The sequence below is a fragment of the Cimex lectularius genome, unplaced genomic scaffold, assembly GCF_000648675.2.
Source record: "Cimex lectularius strain Harlan isolate CLEC.00 unplaced genomic scaffold, Clec_2.1 scaffold6, whole genome shotgun sequence".
Lineage (NCBI taxonomy): Eukaryota > Metazoa > Arthropoda > Insecta > Hemiptera > Cimicidae > Cimex > Cimex lectularius.
Genome location: NW_019392677.1, coordinates 1,288,963 through 1,307,431, shown reverse-complemented (window position 1 = coordinate 1,307,431; position 18,469 = coordinate 1,288,963). Strand labels below are relative to the sequence as shown.

Sequence of the window (18,469 nt, the reverse complement as noted above, 5' to 3'; positions counted from 1 at the left end):
CCCTGCAGGGGTCTTTATTAGATAAAATATATTTTTTGTAGAAGACGATGTTACGGATATTTGGACTGCAAAGGTTGGTATGATTTTGTAAGATTTCATTCCTCTCCCGTCAGCAGAGACCTCACGTTAACATTTGATATTTTTGTTTAATCTTCTCGTAATTTTCTCTTCTGCCCTGCCTTACTGGTATACATTGTGCCCAGATTTCTATCTTTTTTTTACTTTTAACTTCATAGAAGAAACTTCCTTTATTTATTTCATGTAAATTATTCTTAGGGGACACCAGTCCCAGAATAAAGTTATTTCTTCTTTTTCTTTTTCTTAATTTTATTAGCTTTTAGGAGAGTTGAATAAGTTTATTTTGAACGTTCATCTATTTCCGTTTGCGTCAGGTGTTCCTCGTCCGCAGAGATACTTTTGAAGCGATCGTTTTGATAGTGTCGTTTTGGGCAGATTTTAGAGAAGCAATCAATAGCCAGCTTCGCTGGCTTCTAATGATAGTTTCGATATTCTGACTAACCTTGATGATTCCCAAGATAATGAAAATTTTCTTCCTCTTAGTCAAAATATAACTCTTCGACACCAGTACCGTATNTTTCAGTTTCTACCTCTCAGAGAAAAACCTGGACAAAGTTAGGGAGGTTATGCCGACATCTGTCGATGTGGTGGCTGTCAGGGCAGAGGAGGGCGGATTCAGGTTCTCGGCGACGAAAACAGTGTCGTTCACTTCTGCAGGTTGAGGAGGGAACACACTCCTCCCAGGATCTGCTTGGGTGGCGTACCGATCCCGCTGAGCTAAACTTATTCAATGCTGTCTGCCGTTCAATTTTCTGTTATACGTGTCAAGTTTGGGAGTTGAGGGTAAGAAATTGAAAAAGTTTCTCATTCCCTTAATTTATCTGACCTCCGCTGGATTCTAAAAGACAGATGTGAACAACTCCACTTAAATGCTGTACCCTGGAGGGAAGTTGAAAGGCAACGGTGTCCTTTATGTAATTCAGGAAAGAGAGAGGGCTTGTCGTTGAGTGTTCGATCCTGTTAGAGCTCCGTCTACTTTATCTGGGGTATCACATAAAACCGTAAATGGCTCTAACTCGTTATTTTTTACACCGATGGATCCAAATCTCCAAACGGTGTAGGTGCAGGCGGTACTTGCCGTGGATTTAAATTACAGGATCGTTATAAAACTACCTTCAATTTGGTCCGGTTTTTCTGCACAAGCAATTGCTCTCAAAACAGACAAATTTCCATAACCAAACAGTGATATCAAATACGTCGAACGCAGAACAAATTTTGTAGTAGAGGCTCTTTCCCGTAAACCCCCAGCAACACAGCTCGTAAATGCAATTGAAAATCCTACCCTGGATCGTGACCATGTAGTCGATGAATTCCTATCCGCTCCCTCGCCATCAGATATCGGAGACGTAGCGGACAACCTAGATAACGAACGACATAAAGACGTTTACAAACGCAGCGTTCGCAAGAATGCGCGGACGACCAAATATTAATCATTGACGATCAGTTTAAATGCGTGAACGTGGAAAAACACCAAATCATTATAACAAAGGAAAAACCATAAAATGACATGACATTATACAAACTTTGTAATAAAAACAGTTACCATTGGCCCACACAATATCCACATTCTAATGACTTAGAAGAAAATTGTATTGCTTTCTTGCAGCCAGGAAAAACGAATGGAGTATATTGTTCTCCGGCAATATAGGTTTTAGATGAAAACATCTACGATCAAACATTTAATAAATTATCCGGTATTATTAAGGAGAGTTATCCAATTGTAAAAATCAAAAGATACTTCCAAAACAGGTTAGACATTATAGACTCTTCTGAGCGAGAAGAGATAATCCTAAATTATCATATAGGAAAAATCGTTCATAGAAGAATTCATGTAGTCTACCAGCAGATAATAATAAGGTATTATTGGCCGAAAATGCTAGGAGAGATAACAAAATTAATTAATAACTGCGCTCTGTGCAAAGAAGTTAAATACGATAGGCGACCATTCAGAAGTGTATGAGATTATAAAATTGGGAAATTGATATTTACATTGATAGATTGCTTTTCTAAGAGATTATCTGCATATTTACCAAAAGCGGCAAACGCCAACGAAATAATGAGATGTTTAGAACAATATCTATGGTCCATTGTCAAAAAATAATCCATTTCGATAAAGGCACCGAATTTAGAAATAGGTTAATTGGAATTTTGTCAAATATAATAACGTTGAAAAACATTACACCAAACCGAATCATACTGACAATAAACAAGGCTCATTAACACTCACAGAAATCACAAACATCATATGTTCAAGCATACTATATTTTGTATATATTGTATATTTTTTCTTTAACGCCGTGAAGTGACGGGTTTTGTTGTTGGAGACGGGCTTGACGACGAGATCCAGACTCTTCTTCGCTCCCGTACGTGTTCGAGGCAGAACCACAAAGCAAATTGAAAATACCTATTTTTTTTTTTTTTAAGCTATTTTCAACTTCAAACTTAAGTTCAACTGTAACTTCAAAATAGCTTTCAAAAATTATAAAACAATTCAAACACTTTTTTTCCAAAATTAAAGATCCCACACCAATATCAAATAAATCTGACGTAATCTTCAAGATCAACTGTTTAAACTGTTTATTTAGAAATCGTGAGATGCGGTCTGGTGTGACGTAGGTTTCATAAAAACATTTTCATTATCGTGCCAAACGTTGTTTAACCTGTCCGGCAACTTACATCGGTCTTACATCCCAAGAGAGTAAAGCAATATATCTACGATTGCAACAAATCTAAGCAAAATCCTACAGCACTCGCTACCCACCATTTGGAAAACTAACACAATTTCGACTTCAACAATCCAAAAATATTACACACAGAACAAAACAAACATAAACGTAACTTTTTAGAAATGGTTTACATCAACAGGGATAAACACAGCATCAATTACAGAACAGATACATGTAAACTCAGTCGCAGCTACGCTAATATCATTAATCAAATTCAATACAGATAACATAACTATATCATCACATTACATTCCACACATCAAATATTTTTCACATAGTCTTATTTCCCAACAATTTAGCTTTCCTTTTCTAATTTATCCCTTTCTATGTAATCCTGAAAGGATAATCTGGCGAACCATTACCAACACATTGTTTCCCTACGTCGGCTCCTTTCACTTCATAGAAGCCGACGCCTTATACAAAAATGTCTTTTATATACCGACATCCTTCCGCACCCCTTCAAAATCCAACGTATATAAACACAAAATAGCAAAATCTCACTGGCACTCTCGACACGACACGCAAGAATGGCACAATTACACAGAAGACAAACACTTTGAGTGAGTAGAAACACTTTGATTGAATATAAAAAAAATATATTTTGCATTGTATAAATTCACTTTTCCACATCCAAAATGTAATTGTTATATGTACACAATGTTTGTAAATCCCAGGCCCTGAAGATGATATCAATAAAGATCGAAACGTTGGCACGATAAAGAAAATGTTTTTCTGAAACCTACATCACACCAGACCGCATCTCACCATTTCTAAATAAAAATTGAGCAAATAGTTAGTTATAAACAAATCTGACAGACCAGTCAGACCCGGAGGCAGTAGGGACAGAAACCAACTTTTATTTAATTGGTGGGTGGGAGTTAGATCACGAGGCCATCATCGTTTTAATCGGCGTGGAGGATTGTAAGGGTGAGATGTTTAGGAAAGAGTTAGGGCTAGTGAGGTGGAGGGAGTTACTAAAATTTAAACTTAGCAAACCAGAATCTTTATCAAAAGACAATATATCATTTTGATCAATTAATTATAAACAAACCAAAAACACAAAGACCAAAGAGAGGACTTTTTAATCGTTTAGGAAAGGTAATCTCTTGGATGACTGGAAATATGGACTCATACGACAAAGACAGATACGACAATGCCATAAATGCAATCCAGAGGAAAGGAACCAACTTTATAACGCTATCCTTCTAAACTTGATTTTATTAGAAAATTAACGATACAGAAAACTCTGTAGAGTTCTGCAAATTAAAAATGTTACTTTCTTCTATTTTACTTACGATGATCTTGAGACTCTAAAGAAAACTAAAAATATTACGTTTATATCACCTAATCCGTTTGACAACTAACTAGAGTACATTGCTGTTTTGCTGGTATTGATATTTACTATTTTATTGATATATATTTACAAAACCGAACCTTTCATGCCTATTTTCTGCTGCCCAACCAATTCTTAAAACGGAGTAAGTACAATATACACATATCCACCCGTAGTACTCAAAGCGATACATGATGTATTCACTTCTACGTGCATAAAAATTAGTAACTGTACATATTGTACAAATAAATAAAAAATTGATAATGATTGTATAAAACAAATACTAACAAACAAAATTCTTTTTAATTGTAAGTCTGTATTTACAGCAACCAGACTATTTATAAAATATGTACCTTCTGTCGATAATTATTTAGCATATAAGACCAAGAAAATTGTAATTATTAGAGACGATATTAATGAAACTTTACACTTAACTAGTCTAATGAAGTTAGGTTGCAACGAAAGATTGTTAAATGAAAAGACAATACCAATGTATAAAGAAACCAACGTTTTGTTTACAATAGCTGATCTGTTTGATCTAGCAAAAACCAACATAGCTTTTGAAAATTTACATGTTGTAACATAAAAATGCAACCGTTATATCTATTGGCATAATGTCAGCTGTCCCCACGACTGCTTTTCTCCGCTGGCGTCGTAAGAAAATTATTCGGCCTTCTAACGAGATGGAATCAACAATGAAGAAGACGTTCAAGATGTAAACGCTCAGCCAACACCTGCATCCGCTTTCTCAAGACTACCTTTTATCTCGCAGGAGCCTCCAGCCTAAGGACGGAGGAGTTATAGAACAGACCCAGACGTCATGTACATAACTAGCACTTCAGGTAAGTCGAGCGGGTCAGAGGTGACAGATTATCAGCCAGCCGGATATCTAGGCCAATCAGCCCTTAGAGCAATTAGATTAATTAGACAAAGAGTCCAATTAGATAAATATATATATATATATATATATACATATATATATATGATGAGGGAGTTGTGTAGAGTAATTGAGATCACTTGCAACACAAAAATACGTTTTATTATTCAACAAAATACAAGAAAGGACAACACGATGTTAAGCCGACACGACACACTAGGCATTCGACACTTNCTAAATAAGAAAATGACGAGTGCGTTGGAAGCGTTATTAAATCAGGTAGTTTTCCTCAAATTTGCTGCCTTCTGAGACTAAAATTAGAAACTCTGGATTACTTTATACACTTTCCGATTATTTATCTACATAATCCTAAAACACCCGGTAGAAGAAGAAGAAAAACAAGAGGTGACCCGCTGTACCTCCCTGGGCGCCTATACGGTGCCGGTGGTACTCCGTCGTCCGGCGAAAGGTTAGGCCAAAATAAACACTGAATTGTAATGATCAAAAATTAAAATGGTGGGAGGTGTCTCACCAAGGCGAGATAAAACTTATGAAAAGAGAGAGTATCGTGTTGGAGTTGGTACCTCATCTATGACCCGTGGGTTTATCCTTTCTTTGTATCTTCCTTTCTTTCCTCCCATTGTTTAATAAATTAATTAATTTTCATCAAGAATTCGTATTTTTGTTGTATTGTTTAAAGGGATTGTATTATTTTGTCAAGTTTAAATATTTTCATTTTAGAAGATAAATAATTATTGTTTTAGTTATATTAGTTTAGACCCATCGGCATCTTTTATTTAATTTTTTATCCTCACGGAATTACATTTTTTTTCGTACATCGTATAATAACATGTTTCTCGGATGTAACACTGAAATTAAACAACATGTTTTTTTACTAAATTTTACACATTCAATAGCTATTTTATAAATATGATTTTTCGATTCATAATGGGCCAATTAATACGTTTACACATTATACATACATTTTCAAACTTGACAGTGATTTACCGGCTAACATTCATTAGCTGAGTTAGACTTCAGATTTCTTTTAAAATAAATGTACAGTTGTATTTTCTTTCTAAATCTATGTAAATAGGCCCTTTCTAATTGGAACACAACAGTGATTATTAAAACTTCTGTTCTTCGTATAATTTTTTATATACTGTTATAATAAAACTTAAAATATTAATTAGTCGTATAAGTACAAATTACGTAAAGTCAAACAAAAATCTTAAATTCAAAAAATAACATCAGTTTATCATATATAAATCATATTTTCAAACTTGAGTGGAAATTTCCATTTTAAGATTTTTATCGAGACGTGCAGATGTTCAGTGAATTTTCATACTTTACGCCAAGGGCGTATTTTGTGCTTGTGATACAGTTCATTGCTAACGCGTGCAACTGCTGTCTCGCGGAAATGGACGAAAATCTAGCATGACAAGAGTACTTTTGAATGGGTGATGACAGATTTACTTTTACCTCTAATGTTAGCTTCTATATTTGCCTGGATCGGAGATTGCCACACCGAAAGGTATTTCATAGGTATTTTACACATGATATGCCCGTTGATTTATGTTCCAACGATTCATCTTGCAAGATTATTCAGCTCGCGTCCCTTAATTTCTGGGATTTTTTAACTTGGGAAATCTATCCGTGATTGTTTACGAAGCGTCAAAAGGAATATATTACTCGGTGATGATGGATCAAATTGACATGGACTTGTTACCCGACAACGAAGGCATCTTGCGAAAATTCATCTTCTATATATATTTATGCTCTTACGGTGGTTATTACACACCGATGCTGCTATTCAGATGGTTTCAGTTGTCTTTCCGCGCCATTATTGCTGTGACTTCTACTTTTTATATCTTACATTTAATCTGCACGTTGTTGGTGATTGCAGGCTGTTTTGGAATATACATTGCACGGAGCGACAAGCAATTCCTACATACGTGTTTAACGCTTATCTTGAAACATAATTTAAGACTGTTTATGATTGACGGACCGGAATTAACCGAACAAATTATGATGACCATCAAATTATTAACGCTTCTTGGGACAGTAACTTGGATGAGTTTAGCCTACGTAATTGGTGAATTATTTGAGCATACTATAGTGGATTCAATTGATGCTGCAGATAATGTACTGTTATTTTTTACGGTTGTCTTCTTTATAACTCTATTTATTGTTACTGTCTTAGAACGCGTTTTGCAGCCATTCTTAAGAAATGAAACGCCTCTCAAAACACCATATTGCAATAGCAATTTTTATCTCTGTAGCGGCAATGGTATCCAGAGGTTTATTCTTGCATGCTAGAGAAATGGAACATATATCGCAACCACGAGTGAGAGGACATTGTCAATTAAGATTTTTTAATTCTCTAGATGAGACGGTTTTCGTTAAAGCGGGACGTTTCTTTGACATTAGGATTAAACCATATGCGGCTGCTTATTTGCTCAAGATTCCAGTTAGGTCGATGATGACAATTCTAGTTACAACCAAACATAATTCGTTTAATTCAGATCTGAACCTTCATGAACTATTCTCATATTCATACATCGTACATTCGAAAAGCGTTACGGAGGAGCTGGTACAAAATCCCTTAATTGACAATTGGCAACTTAGATCGGATACTGCATATTTTTTCCTTCTGGACAGCCAACTGATAAACGTGTTAACGTTTTATAAACGAGGCAGTGTGTCTGTAATGTACAGTATGTCAAAACGACAAGTAATCTATCCAATAAAACCGTGAATTTACACTGTTGGCATACAAACGAATATAAATGAGACAGGAACTGATCCAAAAAGGCTAATGCCAGGTTATGTTTACTGTCTATTTATTCACACGCTACAAATCGATACTTCCGCAGTTAGAGGACAATTTTTTTTCAACACCTTGAAAAACGACGAGAACTATTACGCAGAAGCATTGCAAGATTTGATGTTTTCAATCGGGCAAATGATGCTGTTTGTCACTATCCTATTCTACATACGAACTGAATCTTCTGTGTCTTCAAGAGGCACGGTTTTTTCCTGGACGATGATTTTGTTCCATTTGGCACATAAAATATTGCACGATAAAAAAATGATTTTCCGCAAAGTTACTACAATCTCGTATTACACCACAGCATTCTTTCTTGTCTCCTTTTTCATTTCGGCTCTGAACTCTACACTACGCTACAATTTTACAAAATACTCGTTAAAATAAAATACATGTTTTAGATCCAGCTGTAGTTTTTTTTTGGTTTTTTTTTTTCATTGCAGCCTTACATCACACAAAAAAAAACAACGAAGTTGTGTGTTATAGCATTTGTTAAATGCCTTATTCAGAAACCTATTTGAGCAAACCGTCCTTTAACGTCTTAAGAAAAAACATTGTGTGAATAGCCATTCCTAACTATTTCTTCTGAAATCTAGCCAATGTTTCGATATCACGGCACTATAATGATCGAAATGTTGGTATGATAAAGAAAATGTTTTCTAAACCTTACATCACACCAGATCTCACCTCATGATCTTAAAATACTCATTGTTTAGAAGTATTTTGTATCTACAGTGGGTCAAAAAACTATTTGTAATTTTGTCGTAAATCTCAAACCGTTGATTGAATTGTTTGATGCTAAAATTATGGAAGGTAAAATAAAACATCTATTTATGAACGTTCCGTACAACCATTAATAAGTTACAGTGCTCACGTTTAGGGAAATATCTCTAAATCGAATTTTCCTATCCGCCGGGTAGTGCAAAGTGATGCTATAAATAATTCAAAAATCGTAAAAAGGAGGGAAATTCGAAAGATTGGGGTATAGAGGTTAGTGTCCGAGTGGATGGAGGTCTCGATAGGTCACGTCGTAGATCAGCCGGCGTATTTAGCCGAACCTCGTGGGTTCGAATCCTGCTTGTGACAGTGACTTTATTATCTCAACGAAAATTTTAATTAATTGAAAAGAATCTATTTGGTCAAGTGGACCACGAAACCTAATGAAATGCTCTAAGTAAGATTACAGGGGTTTTCATTGTTCTCTGTTAAACTACATGGTAGTAACCCTAAACATACCTAGCATAACAAACAGCCCACATCTGTAGAGCAATTATAAATTTTTATAATTCTTGCACATACAAAGCTTTTTTACTTATAATAGGGAATACTTGAATTACTATGTAGCAATTAGATTGAATTACCGTAGTACATATTGCTTGAAAAATAATTCGCATACTTTAAAATTAAATGTGGGTCTGCCTAATGCCCTGGTTGAAAGATTACTGAGATAAATAAAGTATAGCCAGATGTTAAACCTTTGTTTGTTTATTTATTTGTATTTGTTTTCTTGTAGAAGACGATGTCACCGATATTTGGACTGCAACAATTCATATGATTTTGTAAGATTTCATTCTAATTTTATTTGGTTTTAGTAGAGTTGAATAAGTTTGTTTTAAAAGTTCGTCTATTTCCGTTTGCGTTAGGTGTGCGTAATTCGTCTACAACTCATGTGCCATTCAAGTATCTTTGTTGTTCACTACGGGTGCAGGGATTTGAAGAAAGCACATCAGCACATTCCGTGTTGATATCTGGAATTGACTTTCCTGACTTTCATAAATTTGGGATCCATTTTTCCACCAGTCTTCGCCAATATTCGGGCGACTACAAAGGCACGTCTTCAATAGCATTTTTTAACTACATTACATGGTCAACTGTAGGCGATGGAGGGTTTTTTATTTTAAAACATAAAGTTTGTACAAAGTATCTTGGGTGAGTTTAGAAAAAGTGATTGGTGATTTAGTTGGGAAGTCTATACTCGATTCAATGGATACTGCATATAATGTGGTGATATTTTTTACGGTTATGTTCTTAATAACCACATTCATTGCTTGTTTCTTAGAACTTGTTTTGCAGCCATTCTTAAGAAATGAAAAGCCTCTGAAATCTCCGTTTCACTACATTGTAATATATGTAGGGGCAATGGTACTCAGAGGTTTTTACTTGCATAGTAGAGAACTAGAACAAATATCGCAACCACGACTGAGAGGACACTGTCAAATTGTCTAAAACGTACCATATGTCAGAATGACAAAAATCTATGCAATACCACCGGGAATTTACGCTGTCACATAAAAACGAATAGCAGTGAGACAAAAACTAACGCAAAATGGTTAAAGCCAGGTATTGTTTATTGCCTATTTATTCACTCGCTACAAAACGATACTTCCGCAATTGAAGGAAATTTTTTTTTCAACACCATGAAAAGCGACGAAAATTACTACGCACTAGGAGTACAAGGTTTGATGTTTTCAGTCGGGCACATGACGATGTTCGTCACTATCATGTTCTACATACAAACTGAATCTTCTGAGTCTTCGAAAGGCACGGTTTTTATCTGGACGATGATTTTGTTCCATTTGGCAGATAAAATAAAGCACGGTAAAAAAGCTATTTTCAGCAATGCTACTTCACTCACGCATTACACCACAGTATTCTTTCTCGCGGCCTTTATTATTGCGGCTATGAACTCTGCACTACGCTACAAATATACAGAATACTCTTTAAAATAAAATATGTGCTTTAGAACCAGCTGTAATTTTTTTTCATGCCAGTAATACATTACACCAATAAAAACAACGTAATTTTATGTGATAGTATTTGTTAAATGCCTTATTCAGGAAAGCAAGTTGAATAGCTTGAGTTGAATGAGCGTTAAATTCTTTTCTTAACTTTTTATTCTTCTGCATCCACCCTTAATAACTTACAGTGCTCGCATTTAGGGAAATAACTCTAAATCGAATTTTCCTATGCGCCACGTAGTGCAAAATGATGCTCTAAGTAAGATTACAGGGGTTTACGTTGTTCTCTGTTAAATTACATGGAAGTAACCCTAAACATACGTAGCAATACAAACAGCCCACATCTGTAAAGCAATTGTAATAATGCACATACTGTGATAACCAACGTCAGTAATATGGGATGTTTTCTGGGGTAGAAGCAGAACTACACGGGCATAGGAAAAATTAACTACTGTATTAAAAGGTAATAACTACAAGATAAGAGGGCTTACGGGAAATAGATTCATCAAGTATTACAATCATTCCCTTGTGAGAAGTATAGGTGTGGATGTAGCAATGGCGGGGGTGAAGGCTTTCGGTAATGTCCATATCTTGGGAAGACGGGACAAGGGGACAGCTTTAAAATTAAAATATTTAGTAATAATTTATTGGAATAATGGATATTACAATACGTTAAAAGAAAATGTGTCTCCTAATGTGCTGGTTGAATGATTACTGTTATAAATAATGTATAACCAGATGTTAAGCCTTTGTGTATTTGTTGATTTGTAGGTACTTGAATATTGTTGTAGTCTTATTTTTTTTATTTATTGAACTCATCACTATTTTGACGGCAAAGGCCAGCCCCCCACCGCGGACCGGAGAGCGTTTCTTTCAAGAACTAACGTAGTGAAGAAATTTTTTTTATAAGGCCTTTATTTTTATTTATTTTGTAAAGCCTTCATCATAGCGTCTTAAGTGTGAGAAGAGCACATATTGTTATTATATTATTTTCTCCTTTCATTTTCCTCATTGTTTTGAGTTCCTGTTCCTTGTGTCATGTCGTAATAACATTTAATATTGTTTTGAATACGTTTTATTGTTTTGTGTAATGCCTGGGTTTTTTTAAATATATTTTACCCTAAACTAATTTATTCTTGACCTGGTTTCATGTATATTTTAAGATTAGCATTTATTATTTTAAGATAAAATGCTTGTTAATGCAGACTGGATGAAAAATGCAAAACTGCACTGGACCCAACTCAATACAACTATGTAAACAAACTTTGATGTTTTATAAATAACTAAAATTTAGTTTTTCAATTCCTTCCAATTTCGCGTTCATCTACAATCACACTGCTCTAAACATAAACTTTTGAGTATTTACATTCTTACTAATTTCTAATACTTTTGGACTGCAACATATGAAGTGAAATGAAGGATTATTTTAATATTAGAATGTATTTCTAGATTTTCTTTTTTTGAGATCATTACTTGTTTTATGTTTTACGTGTAAAAAGTAATACATTTTTTTTAAAATAAGATTTTTATATCTTAAATAAAAGAAGACAAAATGAGGTACGTCGGTCTGTACCTCGACAAACGCCTGTCGTGGAATCCTCAGACCGAAACTTCAGGAGATAATGACATTATATTGAGCTCTTGCCCGACTTCTTGACAAACGTTCTAATTTACCTGTCAAAAATGAAAGCATGCTTTACAGCACTATAGTTAAGCGAGTAACTTACGGACTGGAAGGGTGGGGTTCAGCCAAACATTATTCAAACTGCTTAGTCCTTAACCCTAAGAAAAATAGTAGATGCTCCATTTTATGTATCGAACCGAACTACACATACAGCTTTACATATCCTTTTCATTAAGTGCCCGTTACAACAAATTTCACAGAAACCTCCCAACTGCCGAAAATCAGCGCATCAGAAACATCGCGTTCCGACGAATCCCTTGGAATCCTCCCGCCGACTGAAGAGACAGTGGCCGCGAGATCTCCTAGGAAGTGACGGTCATGATAGTGAAAGTGATAATGACACAAATATCAATAAACAGACAATATTTTAGTAATATTGTCGTAATACCAATGAGTATTTTCTCTACTCTTGTTTGCAATTTTGTATATATTACCTTGCTCATTGTCTCACCTACTTGAAGGTAGTTGCAATGTACTGTAAATTAAAAAAAAGAGGGTATTAATGAGATAAAGATTTTGCCATGGTAATAGTACTAATTATTACCTCCTAACATGCAGAAAAATGTGATACATGGTCTATACAGGCAGCACTCCCATAAAAATTGAGTATTACTTGTTGTAAAGCTTCTGCTCTTTCTCACTGATTCACGCTCCCTTTTACAGTCCGCCCCATCTCTTTATATCTCTCCATAATAAAATGTGAACAAGTGCTAGTTATTTTTTATATTTTTTAAGAACTTAGCACACTGTCACTTTAGCAAAGTAAATAGTAATTTTAGTAAAAAAAACTACTTAACAGATCTGTAAATTCAACGCTTCTACCACATGGTGGTGGAATGGAGAAGCATGTTACGTTGTTTAAAATGTGGAGACGAACACTTAATAAAAGATTGTCAAAAATCCGACGATAATCCGTCTTGCGCACTCTGTCGAATGAGCCACCTTACGAATAGCAAGGAATGCGAGCGGTACAAGAAAAAAAAAAGAGGAAGATAACGGGAAAAAAATGTTCAGAGGCATCTTATGCTTCGGTGGCTTCTAATAATGATAGAGTGAGAGATAGAGTGGAGAAATCATAAAAAGGTGACAATTGCAAGGGAGCTTGAAGAGATTCTTGTACCATTTTCGTTGTTTGAGCATTGTCACTTTTTTTTGTACATCGTATAATAACATGTTTCTAGGATGTAACACTGAAAATTAAATAAGATGATTTTAACAATTTCCCACATTCAATAGCTATTTTACAAATATGATTTTTTGATCCATAATTGCCCAGTGGATCCATTATGGTTTGGTTATCCGTTTTGGCAAAAAAACATATACATTTTCAAAACTTGACATTGATTTACCGGCTAACATTTATCATGTGAGTTAGATATCAGATTTCGTTCAAAATAAATGTACAGCTGTCTTTTCTTTCCAATATTTTGTAAATATGCTCTTTTGTAATTGAAATTCAAAATGATTATTAAATATTCTGACCTTATTATAAAATTTCTTTTTGTACTGTTAAAATAAAAGTGAATTTATCAATTCTCAAACAAAGTCAAACAATAATCTTAAATTAAAAAAACAAAACATAATCAGTTTATCATATAAAAAAACATATGTTGAGACTTGAGTGGAAAATTGCATTTTGAGATTTTTTCTAGTCGTGAGGATGTTCGGTGAATTCTCATACTTTACGGCACGGGTGCATTTTGTCCTGATGATACAGTTCATTTCTAATGCATGTCACTCCCTTCTCGTGACAATGGAGGTTAGTCTATCAGGTGACAGGACTACTTTAGAATGGGCGATGACAGAAATGCTTTTACCTCTAATGTTAGCTTGTACGTTTGCCTGGATCGGCGATTGCCACACCGAAAGGTATTTCATAGGTATTTTACACATGATATGCCCGTTGATTTACGTTCCAACGCTCCTTCTGGCAAGATTATTGAGCTCGTTTCACATAATTGCTTTGCTTTTTTTCAACTTCGGAAAACTAACCCTGACTGTTTACGAAGCGTCAAAAGGAATATTCTACTCGGTGATGATGGATCAAATTGACATGGACTCGTTACCCGACAACGAAGGCATCTTGCGAAAATTCATCTTCTATTTATATTTTTGCTTTTACTTAGGTCGTTTCTCACCGTTGCTGCTGTATGGTTGGTTTCGTTTGTCTGATGGCGCCATTATTGCAGTGACATCTATTTTTTATTTCTTACATTTAATCTGCACGTTGTTGGTGATTGTAGGCTTTTTTGGAATATATATTGCACCGACCGACAAGCACTTCCTACCTACGTGTTTAACGCTGATTTTGAAACATAATATAAAACTGTTTATGATTGATGGTCCGGAATTAACCGAAGATATTATGATGGCCATCAAATTATTAATTCTTCTTGTCACACTAAGTTGGGTGAGTATAACCCACGTGATGGGTAAAATATTTGAGCAAACTGTAGTGGATTCATTGAACTCTTCAGATCATGTGGTGTTATTTTTTACGGTTCTTTTCTTTACAAGCCTATTTATTGCTATTGTCTTAGAACTCATTTTACAGCCATTCTTAAGAAATGAAACGCTTTTGAAAAGTCCGTTTCACTATATTGCACTATCACTTGTATTAACTGTAGTAGCAATGGTACTCAGAGGTTTTTACTTGCATGCTAGAGAAATGGAACATATATCGCAACCACGACAGGAAGGTTACTGTCAATTAAGATTTTTTAATTCTCTAGGTGAGACGGTTTTCGTTCAATCGGGAAGTGAATTTGATATTAAGATTAAACCGTATGCGGCTGCTTATTTCCTCAAGATTCCAGCGAGATCGGCACGAACAATTCTAATTACAACAATCGAATGTTCGTTTTGTTCAGTTCTGCACGTTCAAGACCGTTTTTCATATTCATACATCATACATTTGGACAGCGTTACGGAGGAGCTGGTACAAAATCCCTTAGAAGACAATTGGCAACTTAGATCGGATACTGCATATTTTTTCCTTTTGGACAGTAGACTGACAAACGTTTTAACGTTTTATAACGAAGACAAAGTGTCGGTAATAAACAGTACGTCAGAACGACAAGTAATCTATTCAATACCACCCGGAGTTTACACTGTTCACATAAAAACGAATAGCAGTGAGGCAATAGTTGGTCCAAAAAGGCTAAAGCCAGCTTATGTTTACTGCCTATTTATTCACTCACTAAACAACGATACTTCCGCAATTAGAGGAAAATTTTTTTTCAACACTTTGACAACCGACGAGAATTACTATTCACTTTTATTCCAAGGCTTGCTATTTTCACTCGCGCATGTGATAATGTTCGTCACTATCCTATTCTACATACAAACTGAATCTTCTGTGTCTTCGAGAGGCACGGTTTTTACCTGGGCGCTGACATTATTCCAATTGACACATAAATTGATGCACGTTAAAAAATTTATTTTCAGCAAAATTACTACGATCACGCATTACTCAACAGCATTCTTCCTTGGGGCCTTTATTATTGCGGCTATGAACTCTGCACTACGCTACAAATTTACACAATACTCGTTAAAATAAAATAAATGTTTTAGATCCAGCTGTAATTTTTTTTCATGCCAGTAATACATTACACCAATAAAAACAACGTAATTTTATGTGATAGTATTTGTTAAATTCCTTATTCAGGAAAGCAAGTTGAATAGCTTTCGATGAGCGTTAAATTCTTTTCTTAACTTTTTATTCTTCTGCATCCACCCTTAATAACTTACAGTGCTCGCATTTAGGGAAATAACTCTAAATCGAATTTTCCTATGCGCCACGTAGTGCAAAATGATGCTCTAAGTACGATTACAGAGGTTTACGTTGTTCTCTGTTAAATTACATTTGGAATACAATTTTTATTGTTTTGTATAATGCCTGGGTTTTTAAAATATATTTTCCCCTAAACTAATTTACTGTTGAACTAGTTTCATGTACATTTTAAGATAAACTGCTTGTTATATTTAATGCAGACTAGGTGACAAAAGTGCAAAACTGCCCTGGATGCAACTGAATACAACTATGTAAAGTATGACATTTTACTGATAAACCAAACAAAATTATGACTAATTCTTAATTAAAAAATTCTTTCTCCGCCCGAAGAATAATTGCAAAGGAATTAATATAAAGACTTTAATTACAATTGTGTAACAAAGGACTTTAATTAAATCATAAAATAAAGAATACAAACAAAAGAATCACGTTTCTGCAATGCGTCAGTGCATTTTTAAACAAGAAATAAATACGGTATGATGAGAAGTCTTCGAAAACTGTAGATTGAGAAAGTGATGAATCCACGTTAATTGCTCAAGTCCGCAAATTTCGTCCGATCAAAATTACGTTCCGACCACGGGAAACAAGAGAGACTGTCCGAGGTTCTATCCATTCTGGTGGTAGAGCCTACGGAGGCATGACCATCTTATGTCGATAACTTCCAGGCTCAAGAAGTCGTGACCATCTTCAGACTTCAGTCAATCGCGGTGCGTTTGGAGACCCCGGTGTGTTTCACCCTCTGCTTCATTTACCTACCACAGGACGGATTGTGGTGAGAGGGTGAGGTCTGAGCCTTGCTGGGTCAGCTCCCCCGGCCGTTGTTGTTGATGGGAGACTTTAACTCTAATAACTCCTAGTGGGGGAGTGAAAGGACCAACAGTAAAGCTAGAGTATTGGCGCGCCTGCTAGAAGACACTGACCTAACCCTACTCAACAACGCACATAAACTTATTCAACGGAAGTACGTCAGTGATCGACTAGAGCAATGTTTCATCCTCCCTTGTAGGAAGGGTGGAATGGAAAGTCCTCGATGGCCTTTACCAGAGTGATCATTTCCCCACAGTCATTAAAGGTTTATGGAGGAAAGCGGAATACCGGACGGCCAAAAAGTGGAACTTAAATAAGGCGACCTGGGATTCTTATGCTTCTGCAATATGGATGCCTTCATTGACAGGAGACATAGTGAAGGATCTCCTAAAAAGTACCAAAAAAAGAGGGATTGATGAAGAAGTTTCCCTTGCTATGGTGGAACGACGGATCGAGTTTAAAAGAGCAAGAGCCAGAGAAAGGTGTTCCCTGACACGAATAAAAAAAAAAAGCTTTGAGGAGTAAGTTGGCGGTTTGACCTTACCGGCCTCCTCCAAGAAAGTGTAGAGCAGGGTGAAAGAAATATCTTGACGACTTAAGCCCCTGTCGCTGCCGACGTTCAGGTCCGTCCGGGGGGAAGTTATCAATGAGCCAGCTGTGCTCGCTGAGGAGCTAGTCAATCAATTCTGCACAGTATTTAGTTCGTCGCCTTACAGTGACAGATTCAGAGAACATAAAGAAGAAGCTGAGAAGAAGGAGCTGGATTTGAGCGGTGGCTCCATGGAGAGCTACATTCTCCCCCTGACGTTCGGGGGATGGAGTCCGCGTTTGGCCAAAAAAATCCAATTGGCAAAACAAGAATTAGAATTTATGGGTCATTTAATATCTTTCAATAGAATTCGCATCAACCCCGAACGTATAAAACACTTAACAGCCGTTCAGAAACCCAAAAGTTTAAAAAGTTAGCTTCTTACCTTGGAGCTTTGAATTACTTAAAACAGTACTTCCCAGAATTATCTAACACAGCTAAACCTTTACACGAGTTAAAACGCAAAAACACGGACTTTATTTGGAGGAATGAGCATACCGTTGCTTTCGAAAAGATTAAACACATTTTAACCACAGAACCTATCCTAAAAATTCCAGAATTTAACAAAGATAATGAGTTTTGTTTATTTACTGATGCGTCCGAAACTGCGATATCCGGAGTTTTATTCCAAAGGGAAAATGAGAAATACCTGCCCATTCATATGTCCAAATCGTTCAACAAAAATCAAAAAAATTACTCTATCATTGAAAAGGAATGCTTAGCGATTGTATACGGGGTACAGTACTTTTCAAGTTACCTTTCTTATAATAAATTTAAATTATTCACTGATAACCAGAGTTTAATGTGGTTATATAACAGACCTGGGGAAACAAAAGGTAAATGGGCAAGATGGATAGCATTTCTTAATGGTTATGACTTTGAAATTAATCATATCCCTGGTAACAAAAATGGTGTAGCTGATTTACTATCTCGGGCTGAATTAAATAGAGAAGAAATACCGAACAATTTTGAGCTAGAATTAGAAAATAATATAGGTTATGGACTTACTTAATAGAG

The 18,469-nt window shown here is 35.6% G+C and overlaps 1 protein-coding gene and 1 long non-coding RNA gene across 4 annotated transcripts in view; one reads left to right on the top strand and one right to left on the bottom strand.

Moving 5' to 3' along the window:
• The window catches only part of LOC106673751 (cyclic nucleotide-gated cation channel subunit A), a 353,803-nt gene that overhangs the window by 167,565 nt on the left and 167,769 nt on the right, over positions 1-18,469 (bottom strand). The window lies entirely within an intron of this gene.
• Positions 9,016-10,586, top strand: LOC106673754. The gene is made up of 2 exons (XR_001341425.2): positions 9,016-9,400; positions 9,485-10,586. It is a non-coding gene; the product is annotated as an uncharacterized LOC106673754 (long non-coding RNA).